We start from the raw sequence: 18,501 nt of genomic DNA, 5'->3' as shown, positions 1-18,501 counted from the left end.
CCGCCCTCGCTCTTTTGTCTCGTCTACATGAGCGTTTCACTTCCATCTCAAAAGTCGAAAAGCACGATGGGCTACGACATTGACACCTCGTGTTTTGGACTAAGCTACCATCGCTGGAGGCTAATGTTATTTTGTATTTTGTTCATCGATTCGTTTCGAGATTCGTCGAGATAAAGAAGTAGGACCAGCAAAGTCAGATGACCCTGGTGGAACGAGGAACACTAGATTACGAACTTGAAGTGTACGTAGTGGAAGTTATGGCGGCGCGCGTGCTCTCTGAGTTGTGTACATTACGTGAAGAACCGGAATGCTGATAGATTCGAGGAACAGCATCCAAGAGCGGTCGAGTGCATCAAGTACAAGCACATCAAGCTGATATGTTGGCAAGATTTGAGGCAGAAGAGGAAGCTGTGCAGCTATCGAGTTCCAGTGTCGTTGTCGCGAGTATGTATGATGGTTCTTCCACGGAGAAGAACTTGTGTTTTTGCGCAGAGCTGGTAACGGAGAAAGTACTTGGGATGGGCCTACACATTTATGTTCAATTTAAGGACAGACTTGTAAGAATCCCAAGATGGCCGCCACAATGGCCGACTTTGATACCTACTCACGGTTTCGAGGGCACAAATCTTTTCGTAAACAAAATCAGCGCACCTGAGCTTCTTATTTTAAGCTTATTACAAGTGAGCAAGAACAGAATAATAAAATGCACTGTTGTTTGAAACTTGCTTCGAGAGATTTGTGCATTTTAAGTTCTTATGCACTGTTGAAGCGGGATTTCATGACGTTTATCCTTAATAATTCAATTCACTAAAGCCCCGCGTGGGCTGCTGTCAGGAGCCAGGATGCCAGGAAACATGAAGCTCTAAGGACGCTTATTGTCACGCTTAATAGCACTCATGGTCAATTTCCTTATCTACCCAAAGATCCAACTGCAATAAATCTGGAGTTCTGGATGAAGATTCGGCGCGTCTTCTGGATCGATTCTCGCGACGTAGTATGTTGGCTGCGGTCTGATCATCGACGTTATAGCCAATCTGTCAACCAATTTCATGACACAACACAATCCTGCGAATGGCGGCCTACCAAAAAGAATGTAGCGTGTGAAGGAACGCAATGGCAACGACTACCAAACTTTCAGCCAAGCTGTCCCCAATTTGTATGTCCAAATTTTCTGTGTAAGTCGGCAGACAAATGGACATAGCGGAGATTTAGGAGCAGCTGTAGAGGAGTTCAGTCAAATTATTCTACATCCTACAGCCAGCAACACACTAGTAGTTTTCGAACGCTTCTGGAAATTTAAACGTATGCAGAGATAGGCCGTATACATCGGATACGTCGTTTTGTCAATTACCTCTGGAGGGGATCGAAAAAGCTGACATTGAATCTCGAGCCCGGAAGAACTGAAGCTGGCAGTGAACACTATCTATAACTGGTTCAACAGTTAGCATTTCCGGACGAAATTCTGTTGATCCGCAGTCTAATCCGTGGGCACGAATCTTGCAGAGAAGCAGTTTGTTTTACAGGTTCAGTCCGATCATCGATGAACATGAAAGGACGGATCAACGCTTGGGGGGCGTCCATAAATGACGTTGCTTTTTTTAGCGATTTTTAATACCTCGTCCCCCATCGTAGCATTTCGTCACAAATTCGGACACCTCCCCCAATAAATGACGTAGCTTGTTAAACAAACCCTCCCCCCCCCTCCTCAAAATTTCCATGTCAAAAAGCAAAAAAGAAAACTCGAATCTTAGTTCTGATTTCAATTTTAACTTGTATGCTTAACGAATATTATGAAATAATAACAATAGAAAGAAAACATTGCCAACTGCCAGGTTCAGATCACCGAAATCAAGACCATATGTGCCACCAGTGGAGATTATCACCAAAGCTGATGACTGAATAAAACCACCCATCGTTCTGCTTGACGCCGAAAAACAGGAAGTTGATGCTCCCAATAAAGATAAATACAATATTTGCCTAGGAGCTCCTTCGAAGATATTAGTTTGCTCACTTATAAATATGCTAAGAATATCAAATTGGTTTCATTTGAATAAAATTCATCACGACATTTGAAGGACCCTGCAGGTGTTCTAAAATTCTTTCAGCAGCTCATTTTGGAATTCTTCAAGGAGTTTTTTCGGATTCTCAGTTTTTGAGAATTCCTTCAGCACTTCCATCTCGGATTTCGCCAAGATTTTCCTTTGGAATTCCATTTGAGAACTCGTCCTTATTATATTCCATCAGGGGTTCCTTCAGAGATCCCTCCAAGCATTCTTTCCAGAGTTCCTTCTTAGATTCCACCAAAATTCCCTTCTAAGATTTATCCGTGAGTTTTTTTTTAAGATTTTTCTAAAATTTTATCCATGCTTTCCTTCAGGAGTTCTTTCAAGGTTTTAATCTCTTCTTTTCCAGCAGCAGTTTCTTCTGACATCTCGTCAGGGATTTTAACCGAAATTTCTTTCGAGATTCATCAGAACTTCTTCCTGGGTTTCCAGGAGAAATTCCTTTCGGGATTCCTCATGGAGTTCCATCTTTGTTTCCTTCAGAAATTCACTTAGATATTCATTCCGCAATCTCTGCAAGAATCCCCTCTGGCATTCTTTCAAAACCCCTCCAGGAGTTGCTTTTTCGGATTCCATCAGGTATTCCTTCCTGGATTCTTCTGGGATTCCTCGAGAACTTCCCCAGGATTTTTTCCCAGAACTCTACCTGGAACTTTTTCCGGCATCCCTCCATTCACTCCTTCCAGGATTCCTCCAGGATCTCTTAGAATTCTGCGAGGAATCCCTTTACGGAATCCTCCCATAGTTCCTTCTGGAATTCCTCCAGAATTTTCTTTCTTAGATTTCACCAGAAGTTCTTTCTGAAATTCTTTTAAAAGTTTCTTTAGGGATTCCTTCTGAAATTCCTCCATATCCTTTTGGAATGTTTTCAGAAGTACTTTTTTATGGGATTCCCAGTTGGAATTTCTGTGGAAATGTTATCTTTCTCCTGTCGGAAAAACCTATAATGAACACCATGAGAAATTCCCTACAAAGCTGGCAGAGGAGCTCCATAAGAAATAATGTGAGGAATTCTCAGAGCAAGTCTCGTAGAAACTATATGGGCACTCCTGGAATAATGCCATAATACCAAAAACTTAGAAACCTTTTCCTCTGTAACCTTAGCGGCGTGCAGTTCTCTATAGCAAGCAGCAAACTATTGGTCGATAGAGGCGTTTGAGCGAAATTTTTATTTGTCAGCAAACAGAATACATTATTCTTTACGCAGGATTTAAAAACCATTTTCTCAGATATATTTGTTGCGTCCGATAGCTGCATGTTTTATGAAAGGAAGCCGGCATATATGTCTAATATTTGTTATTCACATTAATGTAAATGAAAAAAAAAATCATGCAATATACCTATTTGTTTTTTTACTGGATAATGATACTTAATTCAAATACAAATTTTATCTATATATATAAAAATGCAGTGGCATACGTGGGACCGCGCATAACTTGCGAACGGGTGGTCCGATTTGGATCGTCTAAGTTTTGTTCTGTTGGTTTTTACCCAAGGAAGGTTTATGAGGCCAAAAACATGGGCAAATTGAGAGTTTTTGAAAATCGGGTTTTCATACATTTTGAACGGGGACTTGGGCTGCTTGGCTAGGGACTTGAAACGTCAAAAAACGCAGTAGGCAAGACAAAGTTTGCCGGGGACAGCTAGTAAATTATGAAATACTTTTTTCAATAGCCTTAGTAGAAAGCTACGTAGCATATAATAAACCACTACCCCCCTATCATCACACTTCGTCACAAAATAACAAACACCGCATTGCATTAGGTCGAAAAGGGGCTGAAATACTGCTAATATTGAGTTGTCTCAACAGACTTCCTACTACGAGATTTCACACAAGTGATGACAAGACTGCCCCTTGAGGGCATCTACAAACACTCGATTTCCTAATCACTACTTGACGCAATGTCGAGAAGAGAAGTCGGTTTTTGAACATTGTATGAAGCTAATTGCTGATCAGTAGAGATACCATTTACCCCCGATGGTTTTAACGTTTGAGCTTCTAGCAACCCTGTGGACGACGGTAAAACACACAGCTAGCAACCTTATTTGATGTTTTGTTTTGATTCTGCGTTCCGTTTCACCCCGTTCCATGAGAAGAATGACGTTTGAACAATTTTTAATTTGAACGATGTGCAGATAAGCGGGGGTCAAATTAAAAAGTGTTCAGATTAGATCACGGGTTCCCAACCGGTGGTCCGCGACCCCCTGGGGGCCGTAAAGCCAGTCCAGGGGGGCCGCGATGTTACCAAAAATTGTTATTTTTTATTCTATTTTTTGCAAATTAAACCAATTTTGTATACCGCCACCGCAAAAGCCACAATTTGAGGAATAAATTTTCGGTATAAAACGCCTTCAGAAGAAAAAAATTTTCGGCTGCGTCGCGATTTTTCAGCTACGACTCAAATTGAATGTACTTGACATCATTGTTTACGGAATGTAAGTGCCGAATAAAAAAACGTATCATTGGTCGTCGAAAATCTCTACCACAGTAAATTTCTGGCTACATCACTATACCCAAAAAAACTCGATTTCGTTCATTTAATTCATATTTTTTTCCAAAAAATTTCATTGGGCCCCAGATGTTTTGACAATTTTTAAAGGGGTCGCCACCTCAAAAAGGTTGAGAACCCCTGGATTAGATAGAGTCAAACCAACGGGGGTAGACGGCAGGTTGTCAAAGACAACCCCGATATCTTAGAAAACACCCAAGGGGGATTGCTTTTGAGCAAATGTCTTCTCGATATCGTAAACAAACTTGTGTAAAAGATTCACTGTGGACTTTCTAGATTGGTAAGCAAGTTAGTCCACATGAAGAGGCATGTTTGCCAGAACAACATCTCAGATATGACTATCGGCAGTACGTTCTAACCATTTCAGAAGACAAGAGGTCAAACTGATAGGTCTAAAGTTCTTCGCACGTTCCCTGAACGGGGTAAGATTCACAGTTATATCACGCCAGGATTTGGGAATGTACTCAGTAGCAAAGCTGTCGACGAGAAGTTATTTTTCAGAACAAGTTTGAAAGGCTCAAACCTTTTTGAAGTAAAATGTCACCTGGAAATCTTTGGATTTTGCAAGCTCTTTGTTTCACCGACTGACCTCACTCAAACTGAAATTCATATAAAAGTGCTTGCAGTCAAATCCTTACAGTTTCTAGGGGTCTAAATTTAACCATTACCGTTGGACAGTTTGTTGTGGAAAAATGGTTTATTCTGTGTTACAATCACGTTATTCACGAGTCTTTACGCAGCGTTGTCAGAATTAATTTGTGAAGATTTTAGCAGATTGCCAATCAATAATCAATTAAACTGATCGTTACTCGTCAAACTAACATTTAATTCAAAAGCCCAAACCGGGTTGACTCACGCACATGATTCACCCGGCAATTTGCAATTGCAACCGCGTAATCATAGACCAAGCTTGGCTCCACCGCCGCCAATCTGGCACCCCTTCTCGCGACCGACCGACCGCCTCAACTAGTTTCTGTTTTAGTTTTTCTTCCTCTCCTATATATGCATGCATGCACGATGGTGACCGCTCACACACACCTCACCTCACATTCGAACTATTACTAGAAAGACCCGTCGTATCTCTATACAAAGAGCGTTGTTGTTGTTGCAATTGTTCCCCAAAGGTGCGAAAGAGACCGCACGAAAACAACCCATTTGCCGGTAGCGTGAGTGGGATCGCGCACACGACGGCGACGCTAGAGATAAGTGGATTTGACTAACGAAAAAACGACTGGCCTACTACGCTCTGGTACGGCGATCGCCTATTACAAAGAGACTTCGTAAATTTGACGGACATTTTGGCATTTGAATTGCTATTAGATGTCGTCGTTCGTCGTTCGACGACGACGCACCCACACACATTCAAATGCCTCTTTTTTAGTACGCAACACACTTTGGCGCTTTGTCGATACGGAGTGACGAGCAGTTTTTTTGGAGCTGCTTGAATTAGGCCACGCCTCTTGACCGAATTTTCGTTAATTCGGTTGTGTTGATATTCGGGTGGGCGGGCTTCCGCTTTGATCGGTGTGATTAGTTGATTCTTACCTTTCGAGTGATGACTTTCGTCGCCGCCTACTTCGTTGGAATGTTTGTCAGAGTAGATCACAGAACACAAATTCACCACTGCCGAAATTTCAAAACATCGGTCAAATTCACCACCGGAACACGCACTTCGGGGGATCATCATCGACGACGCATGGACCCATGTTTAGTCTAGTTACGGCCCCGAACACGCACGTACACCTCCACCAATACAGCTGGCTGAACGTGTGAGCTTTGTTTGTGTTTGTGCTGCTCTATAGTGATGGGGGTGGGGTGGTTGCGAGGTCCGACGGGGGCCTCCGAAGGCCACGGGTAGATATTCACCACTTGTAGAGCTGCTCCCTGCCGACGAAGACGATCGAATGCGCGTGTCACGGCCCACGTCACGATTCTGTCACGATCAGCGTAAACAAAAACAAACCGCCGCGGAAAAACACACAAGGCACTACCGAAGAATACGACGAACCAGGGCCACACGATTTCAGGCGGCCGACCGACGAAAAAAACCTCGCGCGCACTCTGCTTTTTCACTTCTCGGCGTTTCGAAAACTTCACCACAACTGTTTTAGTGTTGGCTGCTGCAGCTCCGCACAACCCCGAACTATACGCGGCGGCGGCGGCAGCAGCAGGCGCGTCGACCGAGTGCAATTGCAGTTTGCACTAGGGCAGTAATAACAGCAATAATGTCAGCGGCTGTAGCAGCAACAACATCAAAGCAGGCGAACGAAACGAACGAACGAAAATATGCAACAACTGACTGTTTGGGAAGTGTCTCGATAGCTCTACAACGGTGCTGGTTCGATTCGTCTAGTAGGCCACGGGATTTGTAAGGTTTCCTTGGTGGCCGAGGGGATTTGGGCTGTCACCCAATTCCAACGACTGCCTCGTGACGTGAACAACGTTTGACAGTTTGTGTTTCGATACCGTAAAACCCAGAAGCTGATGTATTTCAATTCGATTTGTGGTGACTGCGTGTCACAAAAACCGTCCAAGAAACATGCCTTGCCTTCAGAGGTGCGCTGTCATAGCCGCTCGTGTAGATTTTTTGTCCTTCCATGACACACTGCACTTTTTACTTGTTCTGTTTTCGTTTCAGAAGCAATAACAAAAAATATAGTTGGATGATATAATTTTATATGACAGCTCCGGGAAGGAAATAGAGTTTAGGAGCGAAGAACGTCGTAAAAAATTGGTTCGCTAACGCACACATGGAGCGCATAAATCTCTACATGGCAGGCGGTGGAAACTTGGAGAGCCCGTTCCTTACAATTTTAGAGCGACTCGGTAACTAAATCTACTATGTACCATGACACATAGAGCGAGGCGATTGTAACCTTCACCCGGCCCTTGCTCTACCACTGACGATCAACCATCGACGAACCCCCCTCGCCTTCGTCATCGTGAGTCAAAGCCTGCTAAGACACCCATCCTCTCACGCTCTTACCATGTGCCCGCGAGTGAGTCTACGTGAGTGGCCACCCCGTTCCCCCACAACCCAAAAAAAAAAAACACATCTCTCGAAAATAATAAAGCATAAAAGTGCATATTGCATTTTATTAATCTCCTCCTCTCTGTCCCACACTCGTCCGTATACACTTCTTGAGGAGCTGCACTACACCAATCAAGGGTATCTCAAAACTAACACGTGCAAGTCGTCGCCGACCGACTGCCACTCACTCACACCCTGCGTCCAAAACGCTCCTGCTGCTGCTGCTTTGGCCTGCTTCGATGGATGGGGTGAGAACTCACACCACCCTCTCGACCGCCTTGGGTCTCGCTCTCGCTCCTACGTGTTTTTGTGTTTCCTCCATCGTCGTCATCGTCGTGTGTAGGCAGGCGCCTTCAGTCGAACTACCGCACACCAGCAGCAGTGCCTCCCACTTAACCTCTTTTGTGTTTTTGTGTATGCAGCGAGCACGAGCGAGTGGAGCGAGTGCATCTTGGTTAGCCGGAAAAGAGACTCCGTGCCGCGGCGCGGCATCGTTTTCGTCGGACGGAGCAGAGCGATGATGACGACCATCATCGCAGCGCTCAGCAGTCATCGTTGACCAATTGGAATTGACCAAGATCCGATGATTTTTTTTTTGTTTTGCAGATTCGTGATTCGTGGCCTACTTGGATGGAAAATTTTAACGCATCGAATTGCAACGAAATCGAACTTTGTCACGCAACTTTTAACAGAATTGGTATAATAACAAACATTGTACGTAAGGCTCGTCGTGAGCACGTGGTTGATTGCAACTGAGTCCGCACGACCTCCGCCCGAGGAGGTGGTGGATGCTGCTCTGCTTGTAACGGCTGGATGGCTGGCTGCTGGATGGTTCCCGTGCCCATCTCCTCATCCCGTCATAGTCGTCGACGGTCTACCGTCGCGTCGTTGCGGGAAGGGAATCAACAGGTGATGCTGACTGGAAAATAGTTGTAGGTTCAAGAGCTACCGGTTGCTTGCTGCCGCAGCGCTACTGATGCGCTGGCTGACTCAGGTTTGTAGACAATTAGACATAGGTGGTTCGCTCTGGTTGACTGCTGTAGGAGGTGATGTGATGGGTGCAGATATTGTGACAATCAATGGACGGGATGAGTAGAAGAATAATCCGTGAGAAATCTTGGACTCATTTTGCGGAAAGACTCCCCCGCTCATTAGACATTTGTTGAAGTGTTCAAATGAAACCAAATAAATCCCTCTAGTGGTGATTTCTTGTCGAATAAGAACTTACCTTAACGGTCAGACTAAGGCCTGAGTATGCTCTGCTGTACGTAGTAGTCGTCTCCATTCTACTCGGTCCATGGCTGTTTGTATCCAGTTCCGCATTCTGCGTAAGGTCCGCAGATCGTCTTCCACTTGGTCGACCAACCTAGCTCGCAGCGCACCACGTCTTCTTGTACCGGTCGGATGATTCTCGAGAACCAGTCCCGGCTTCCATTTGCACTCCGTCGTAGATGGTACGCAGCACCTTCCGTTTGAAAACTCCAAGGGCGCGTTGATCCTCTGCACGTAGAGTCCATGATTCGTGCCCATATAGGACTACCGGTCTAATCAGCGTTTTGTAGAAAGTTAACTTCGTGTGACGGCGATCTTTGTTCGATCGCGGAGTCCAAAGTAAGCTCGATTTCCTACCACAATGCGTCTCTGAATTTCTCTGCTGGTGTCGTTGTTGGCGATCATCAGTGATCCCAAGTACACGAATTCTTCAACCGCCTCGATTTCATCACCGTCGATAGAAATTCGGGGTGGCGGGCGTGGTGATTCCTCCCTGGAGCGCTTTGTCATCATGTATTTTGTGTTCGGCACATTAATGACTAATCTTTGAAGTGTCGTGCAGTGTCATGTCCGAAGTTGCATTCAATTTGATTAAAGAAGCTACCGTGCATATAAGCCATCTTCGGATTTGGAGGAGGTATACGACTGGGAGGAAATGTTGAGCTATTGTGGCTTTCTCAGTCTAAGAGCATTGAAACGGCTAGTTTGGCATAGCCCGGATTAATTACTTATCCGATTCGCCGGGTTTCACTCTTTAGTCGGATGTACGTTTCCGCCATCGTCTCAAATTTGCGAGCTATAATATCAATATCATCAGCGAAGCCATGTAGCTGAATGGACTTCGTGAAAATCGTTCCACTTGTGTTTTTCCCCGCTCTCGTTATTACACCTTCTAAGGCGATGTTAAATAGCATGCACGAAAGACCATTACCTCGAGGGTGTCCCTAATACTTGAACTACGCACATCACTCGTTGTTCCCGACCGTCAGAACAAACACCGTCTTGTTAGTTGCAGACTTAGCAGCTGTAATTTATTGAAGTAGTTTTAGTCAGAAATTGGTAAACAGTATAGAAACAGACTTACAAATTCAGTATTCTTCTGTCGCTTTTAGATGGGTCGGTAACCGAGGAAAAATGTGGATTATACAATCTGTACAAATTACATAATCGATTATAGGTTATGCACTGTTTCACACGGACTGAATAGTGAAAAGTCATTTTTAATTCAATAGAAACCTACCTCAACTGACTGGTAATTACACTAAATGTGCGATGCTGACACTGCCGATAAGGTGTAACCCAAGTAACAAAACTAGCTGAATAACAGTTTCTTAAGCTATAGTTTGCTTAAGAGTGCTTTGTTGCACTCTTGTACAACAAAAATGTCTGTTGGGAATTCTTCACTAACTTCAAAGGGAATAAACTTAATATAAATTTTAAACAATTACAGTTCACAAAATTACTTCAGATAATCAGAAAATTCTACTACTATTTGTAGTAGCCAGAGGCGTTAGCTTATGAGATGTATATTTTGAGAGTTTGGACAATTTGAAAGTCTTATCATACCGTGTGCGATTATCTTTATTTTAGCGTGCACGAATGAATGCTTGTGTACGTGGTCTCAAAACGCTAACGCTAACTTGACACCTTGCTTAAAAGTTAAAATACATGTTAATAAAAAAAAAACCTTGCGTGCGAGATGTACCAGAAACGTCAATCATGCGTGAGCATGTGCTGATGTGGCAGATGGACGTATCGTCAGTTGAGTGCGGGAAAACAAATCGACTGATGGCAGACCAGCCGAAAAGCTCGGATACTACACTATTGTTCACTATTAATGCCTATCAAAAGTGCTGACTGTGCACTGTGTACAATATACTCTGAATGTATCAGTTCTTCTCCTTTCTGTCTACCGCTGTCCGAACTGTCAGTCTACTCAGCGATAGCCGCTCAGTTACGAGGGAGCGGACAGTGGTTTCACCGTCATTTCGCGGTCAACAGTGTTGCCGGTAACACTCGTTCTATCGTCGGCTTGATCAATCGTATCAGTTAATCCGGGAATCCGTATTCGTGCATAATTTGCCATAGCTGGTCTGACCCGCAACTGCTAGATGTTCTTTTTTTCATAGAATGAGGAAATCTGCTGAACAGATACCCAAGAGGTGGGTCCTCGGATTATGTGGGGGTCGACTCACTAAAACTTCATTCCCTTTCTTCCTTACCTTCGCAGTACGCCCGTTATGGATGACTTCGAGAGGGGGGACCGTGCATGAGTACTCTCTCAATTGGAAGATTGGCTGGTACTATAGAAGACTACCCGTTCGGCTTAAGCTCCAGGATGAGGAGGGGTGGCCAACTCAACTTGGTAGGCCCGCCATGTTCTCTATAGTTCAAGTACAATTCGGGAGTCCGTGGAAGTAACGGAATCCCACTTGTCCACCTCCATTCACATTACACAACCTTTCAACAATGTTGTCCGAAGTGACATCCGCACATACTTAACCTTTGCTCCACGAAGAGCTCATGCTCCGCGGTCTCATCGCAGTTTGCGCATTTTGGACATGCGGGGCAGCCTGGCGCTGAGGAAGTGCTCATAGAACTATGAGGGCAGGCTATATTCCAGTGAGGACATGACGCCAAGAGGAGACAGAGAAGATTTCTGTAGAATATTTTGAAAATAATGGAGGAAGGGGTGAAACTCGCCGGTTCAATAAATTGCTAAGAGGTTTTGAAAATTCATAAAGATATTTTTGGAAGGTACTCAACATAAGCAAATGCAAAAACTCGATGTCCGACACCAATTCAAAATACAAAATGGCAGCTTCCGGTTCTTTGAAATCCATGAAAACCTACGAAATATGGGTATGCCCGTCACCATTCTCAAATCTATGTTAGATTGCAACGAATCTCATCCTAACTTACAAAACATATTTTCATTGTTGCTTGTGCATACATTGCAATTCACAAACACCCCCTGAGTTACTACTTACTCACTTCTCATTTAATACATTTCACTCTTCAATGCTTTATATTTCTCTTTTTTCATTGCTTACTTATTACTTCTGACTCTTCACTTCTCATTGATTTACACTCCTCGTTTCACACTGATTCACACTACTCAGTACTCACTCTTCACTTTTCTAGGGATGCTGCTCACTGTTTTCTTTTCACTCCACTCTTCACCCCTCATTACAACACTGCCCATTACTTACCCTTCATTCCTCACTTCTCACATATCACTACTTCACCGCCCATTGTTTACAGTTCACTTCTCACTCTTCAATATACACTTTTCGATCTTCGCTGCTCACTCACCACTGCTCCACACTTCACCTTTTAAATACTCAATAAATTATAGAAGGAATCACCCAATGGGGTCCCTTCAAACTCTTTCCAGTCTTACCCGCTTGCGATTCCACCGTTGGAACTGATGTTTGCTCCAACCAAGTGTGTCCACCGAACTGGCGTCAACCACTGAGTTGGCCAGAAGCGAAACTAATAAAAAAACGCCCGAAAATCTCCCAATTAAACGCATGGGAATCAATGTTCATTGCTACATCAGATCGTCCTCTAATGAATGAAGATAATCCTCCAATAACCTCGCCGCTCTTCCACTTGACGGAACGGATAATACAACAATAACAACCACCTCCCCCTGACGTATACTGTGCGCAGTATGAAAGTGTGTTTGTGTGTAAATAATCAGTCGGGCTTCGTCCCGTAGATGGGCAACTTCGAGCCAAAAACCGGAACCGCATTTTTGTAACGATGGTTGTTCTCAGTTGGACTTGTTTATTACGAGTGACAAAGAGAAGGTTTTGCGTTTTGGACAAGTCAGTTTCCCGGCACTCTCGAATCACGATTTAATTTTTGGTACCGTGGATTATGACACCGTTGATACCTCAAGAGTCAGCACTTATCGTGACTACGTGAATTTTAATGTTCAACAACTGGTCAATTCTGTTTTATCTGTCCCGTGAGCCACTTTCTACGCCATTGATGATCCGGATGAATTCAGTTTTTCAATAGCCAAATAAAAGAGATTCATGATTCTTGCATTCCTTGTCGGACGATAAGCCATCGTAAGCGGTCCAACCCTTGGTTTTCGCCAGCTATTCGTCGAGCAATGTTGGAGAGAGACTTATCGTATAAGGATTGGGTTAAAGCTCCACTGAACCTTAAATCTCAAAAAAGAGATACATACAAGACTTTACGAAACAGGGTAAACACGATGATCACAAGAGCTAAAGAACAGTACATGGATACCTTTTTGGACAATCGTTTACCATCGAAAACTTTATGGAAGCGGGTAAAGGACTTAGGCGTTGGAAAAGGAAAGGAAGCGACGCCATGCGATTTCGACCCAGACGAAGTAAATCACACATTTCTCTCCAACTATGTTCGTGATAGCAATCAGACTGCTCCAATAACGTATGTTCCTGAGTCACCGTATAACTTCTCCTTTAAACGTATTCAATCTTGGGAGGTTGTGAATGCAGTTTGGGAAATCAATTCCAATGCTACTGGTTTTGACGGTTTGCCGATAAAATTCATAAAAATAATTTTACCGTTGGTAGTTCACCACGTGACATACATGTTTAATAAGTTTGTTGAATTTTCCTATTTCCCCTCTTTTTGGAAACATGCAAAGATCTTGCCGTTACGAAAAAACCGCACTTGAATGCAATGACTAATCTAAGGCCAATTAGTATTTTGTGTTCTCTATCAAAAGCGTTTGAGAAACTGTTGAAGGCGCAAATGGCTACGTACATCGAAGTTAATGATTATCTCTCGGACTGTCAGGCAGGTTTTAGGAAAGGACAATGCGTGCAAACAGCTGTGTTGCGAGTTCATGATGATCTTGGCGCTTTGCTGGATAAAAGGGGAACCGGCATTCTTCTTCTCCTGGACTTCTCCAAAGCATTCGACACGGTATCGCACCGAAAACTATGTTCCAAACTAATTTCGCAATTTAACTTTTCTGCACCTGCAGTCAAACTGCTTGAATCATACCTCAAGAACAGAAGCCAGACAGTTTGTAGTAATGGTCGTTACTCTAAAAGTGAAGCGATTGCGTCAGGAGTACCACAGGGATCAGTATTGGGGCCGATTTTATTCAGTTGCTACATCAATGACCTTCCCACTGTACTGAAGTTTTGTTCCATACAACTGTATGCAGATGATGTGCAGCTATACATTGGCAGAATAGGACCATGTACTCGTGAGCTAACACTTATGATGAATTCTGATCTTGAAAGAGTTGCAGACTGGTGTAAACGGAACGGATTGAAGGTGAACCAATCAAAAAGCATGGCATTGTTGATACGAAACCAAAGAAGACGTACGGAGGAAGCTGAGGTACTTCCGGAGATGATGATGGATGGACTCGCGATAAAATGGAAAGATTATGTGAATAATCTGGGATATGTGTTCCAAAATAATCTACAGTGGGATGGATTGGTTTCACAGCAATGTGGGAAAATTTATGCTGCTCTCAGATCTTTGGCGCATTGTGTAAATCAAGCACCCATTGCAACTAGGTTGAAGCTGTTCAAGTCGCTTATTTTACCGCATTTTCTGTTTGGGGATTCATTCCTGGTTTGTCCCCACGCGAGCAGTTTAGACCGTCTACGTGTTGCACTTAATTGTTGTGTACGCTTTGTGTACGGTCTAAATCGTTTTGCGCATGTAAGTCACCTTCAGAAGAACCTACTTGGCTGTCCGTTTGAAAAATTCTATGTGTTTCGCTCTTGTATATTTCTAAGAAAATTAATGAAAACTCAAAATCCACCGATTCTTTTTCAAAAACTTATCCCTTTCCGAGGACAACGCTCACAGAATTTAGTGATCCCAGCAAATCGCACCTTGATATATTCTAGATCAATGTTTGTTAGAGGAATAGTGAATTGGAATAGTTTGCCTAATGATATAAAACGAGAAGCATCAGAAAAAAACTTTAAAGATAAATGCCTCAATTTTTGTAATAGACTGTAAATGTTTAATTGTTAAATATCAAACGTAAATTGTTAGTGTTAATGTAATGTATGCTATAAAACTCTGAATATGTATCGAATGTAGTAATTTAAAAGGTTTACCTTACACTACTGGAAATAAATGCTAAATAAATAAATAAATAAACATCAACATCCTCGTGCTCATCATTCTACCATGGACAGAGTAGAAAACTGACAGAATCGCAAAAGGCAACCAGTTAGATATAGTAGAATTTAGCGCTGTACACAGTGTAAGTGCAGCTGCCAATTGGAATCACTCACGCAGTGCCCTAGTGGACAAATAGAGCTGTAAAATAAAGTGTAAATCAAGTGATTGAAGAAAAACAAAACTATACCACAGAAATTCCCAAAGAAAATGACGAAGGAATTTCCATAAATTCAACATAAATTCAAAGAAATTCCGAAAGGAATTGACAAACAATTATCAAAACCATTACTTAGGAATTCATAAAGTAATTATCAAGGACTATTCACAGGAACAACAGAATCATCTTCTAAATATATCAGTGATGACTGATAAAAAATACGTTCTTGGGTACCGAGGATTGTTCACAATCTGTGAACTTAACTGACTAAAAATTGCAATCATCATAAAATCATCTGGCATCTCTGGCTGTAACATATTTTTTTTATTAAAAGGTCAACCGTGAGAAGCCACGCACTCAATATTAAACAACTTTAAGCTTCATTCAAACTTACTCGCTGAAATTGAAAATGCGTTCTAATAAAATCAATTATGCAACTTTTAAGCTTTAAGGTGGATACCAGGAAACATTGCCTAAAAAGTCATAAAAACCACGAATTGAGCATAATTACTTCCAACAAGCTGTGAATTTAGCAGCTCAGCAAATGGGCCCCAGTGAGGAGCAGACCTGGTGTGATAACCTGTGACTATCACGCCGAAGACCTAGAATCGAATCTCACTACCGATGAACTTATATAAAAAATGTGAGTTTTCCCTTCGGAAAGTAGAGCCGTATATCCCGAGATGGACTAGCCCTGGCCTTAATATCTTATTATTTAAGATAATCAAAATTAGGCCTTGACGAAAATTAGGAAATGGCATTCAGAGAAATAGCTAATCCAGCTTTGGCCAAAGTATTCAACTCTTATCAGTTGTAGCATATCTTGATTTTTGATAATAGAAGGATTGCTCGGTACTAAAGTCACCCAGAACACTACCAGAACCACCAGAATTATCATAATAATCCTGTTTAGAGGGTTCTGAACAAAATTACCAGTTAAAAATAAATTTGGTAATATTTTGGTGCTTTATTTACAGAATATAAGTCTGCTGATTGTTCTTACCAATACAAAACGTAACACAGGTAATGAAGTAGTAGTAGATTTTTTTCTGAACGCATGGAATGAATAACAAGGTGCAAGAATGCCCCTTCCACAATAATTACTGAAAAATTTCGTGACAAAAAAATATTCATGAAGTGAATATGTTTATAAGGCTGACACAAATTTCGATTTTCTCTTATGTCACCCCCCCCCCCCTCGGAAAATTTATGTCAGAATTCGACATTTCGAGGGGGGACGAAAAAAAAATATTCAGGAAATTACATTTTTAAAGTTAAATCGAGAAAAAATCCGATGAGTTTGACGATTTTTCCGAATTGTTTGGGTAATTTTACATCAAATACATTTATTAATTATCATCAACCTCCCCCCGCCCTTGACGAGTCAACAAGCAAAGTGACAAAAGAAGAAAATGAGATTTGTTTCGGTCTTGGGCAAAATACTAAAATAACACTAGTTCACAGCGTTTTTGAACTCGGTAAGCTGATGGTCATTTTTGGTGTAGAATCATGCCCTGAGTTTGAAAACGCGAAGGAAAAAAAATACAGTGGAACATATTTTTTTTTTCGGCTTTCCATACAAGGTTGATGATTTGAAATCGATTTTTGTTCTATTTTTAAGCAAAGTTGCTCACTTCACACATTTCATTCTCTGTAACCAATGCTCCGATTGAGCTTATTTTTTTTACTGTAACTCGCCTACATATGATATGTCAAATAAAAGTTGAGAAAGAATTTTCAAATCTCATCTGAGCTGTGTTTTTTTCCCAATTTAATCAATAATTTACCCATCTACGTTGAGTTATTTGAAAATCATAATTGACCACACGGATTGGTATTACCGAAAATTTGCACTTTGAGTGAGTAATTTTTAAATTGTTTTTTTTTTTTTATTGAAAAAAATACATTTCTTAATATATTATAGGATTTTTTTCTAAAATTTAAGGAGATCGTCTCTACCACTCGCCAATATCTAGAATTTCATCAATCTGACGCAAAACTTGCCTTCAGATGATCCAATAGTATTATATTCAGCCTTTAATTTAGGGAAAAAAGATTTAAAATTGGTTGAACGAAACGCAAGATACTTTAATTTTAGTAAATTCCATATTTTAAAAAGTTATAAAACTCGATATTGAGCAAATACTTAAAAACTGTACCACTTAAAATTTTTTGAAACACGGTTTCGAAATCAGCGCTAAATTGTGATACAAAAATTTTGGTAATTGACAGAAGTTCACAACTTTCGTTTTATTTTGTAAATTAGTGTAATTTTCAAGGGGCACTGACATTTGGATAACTTGAGTAACCTGCTCTGATTTTAACATGACGCTCCTACAGTAAAGTCAAAATAGCTGCAGCATGGAACCCGGCAGAACGTGAAACGATTCGAACAGGAGCCGAAACAGTAAAACCACTTGTTTCGAGAGACACACGGAAGTTCTATCAGAAGCTTGATGTATTTCACAAAGGATTTGTGCCAAAGCTCTAAATCTTGACGGGTAGATGTATGTAATTGAAAAGTGGAAGCTGCACTTCGACAAATCCGTGAATGGCACGGAAATCGTGGACACGGGGTATTGTTTCACTGAAGAAGTTGACTACGTCAGTACAGCAGAGATGATGGGAACGGATCAACGCTCACACTGAAGGGAGTGACTAGGATAACATATCTAGCTGAAATTAACAATGCAACTGGTATGAATAGTATCGTAATTAATATCATAGAGCGTCAACAGCACGATCAAATGCAGTTGCATTCAAAAAGTAACACTTCCCTGCGTACACCGTCAGACATCCAGAATCGGACATTCCTAAGATAAGCAATACAACACTGAACTCGACTGTATTCGTATAGTATAGCAAACGCCAAATTAAGAAGAACGACATTCAATGCATGCATGATGTTTGGCCAGACGTGTGGACGAGCAAGATGCATCGAAAAAGTGCATCACTGCACTTCTGGTCTGGTCTGAACGTCATTTTCGTCCGTCGCGCTGAATGATAGGCAGGCACACATTCCACCCTTCCTCCCCTCCCTCTATGGTTGTTGGTTATCAATATAGTACTAGAGACCTTGCTACCACACGTACGAATTCAACCGAGAAGGGAATCGCCTTTTTACAAAGAGATCTTTTGTTCACCGACGACGAAAAGAAGCACTTTTTTGAAAGCGTGTTTGCTCGTATGAACGTGTGTGTGTGTGTCGGTGCATATGAAAAAAATGCATCCAGCCAGAGTGCATTTTTCGTCAAGATGCTGAATCGGCTTGTCGTCGTCGGCTCTCATCTCGTCGCCGCGCCACCG

General features: G+C 42.0%; 1 protein-coding gene and 1 long non-coding RNA gene across 3 annotated transcripts in view; one reads left to right on the top strand and one right to left on the bottom strand.

Annotated features, from left to right (window-relative positions):
• The window catches only part of LOC109400410 (protein bunched, class 2/F/G isoform), an 864,004-nt gene extending 856,791 nt beyond the window's left edge, over positions 1–7,213 (bottom strand). For both annotated transcript variants that reach the window (XM_062846581.1, XM_062846580.1), the window contains exon 1: positions 6,119–7,213. The gene's annotated coding sequence lies outside the window, so the exon portion shown is untranslated. The remainder of the gene's footprint in view (positions 1–6,118) is intronic.
• LOC134285560 (uncharacterized) lies at positions 6,990–7,675 on the top strand. The gene is made up of 2 exons (XR_009996473.1): positions 6,990–7,129; positions 7,212–7,675. It is a non-coding gene; the product is annotated as an uncharacterized LOC134285560 (long non-coding RNA).
• The last annotated feature ends 10,826 nt before the right edge of the window (positions 7,676–18,501 follow it).

Source organism: Aedes albopictus, chromosome 1 (genome assembly GCF_035046485.1).
Source record: "Aedes albopictus strain Foshan chromosome 1, AalbF5, whole genome shotgun sequence".
Taxonomy (NCBI): domain Eukaryota; kingdom Metazoa; phylum Arthropoda; class Insecta; order Diptera; family Culicidae; genus Aedes; species Aedes albopictus.
This window is presented reverse-complemented; position numbering and strand designations above follow the sequence as displayed.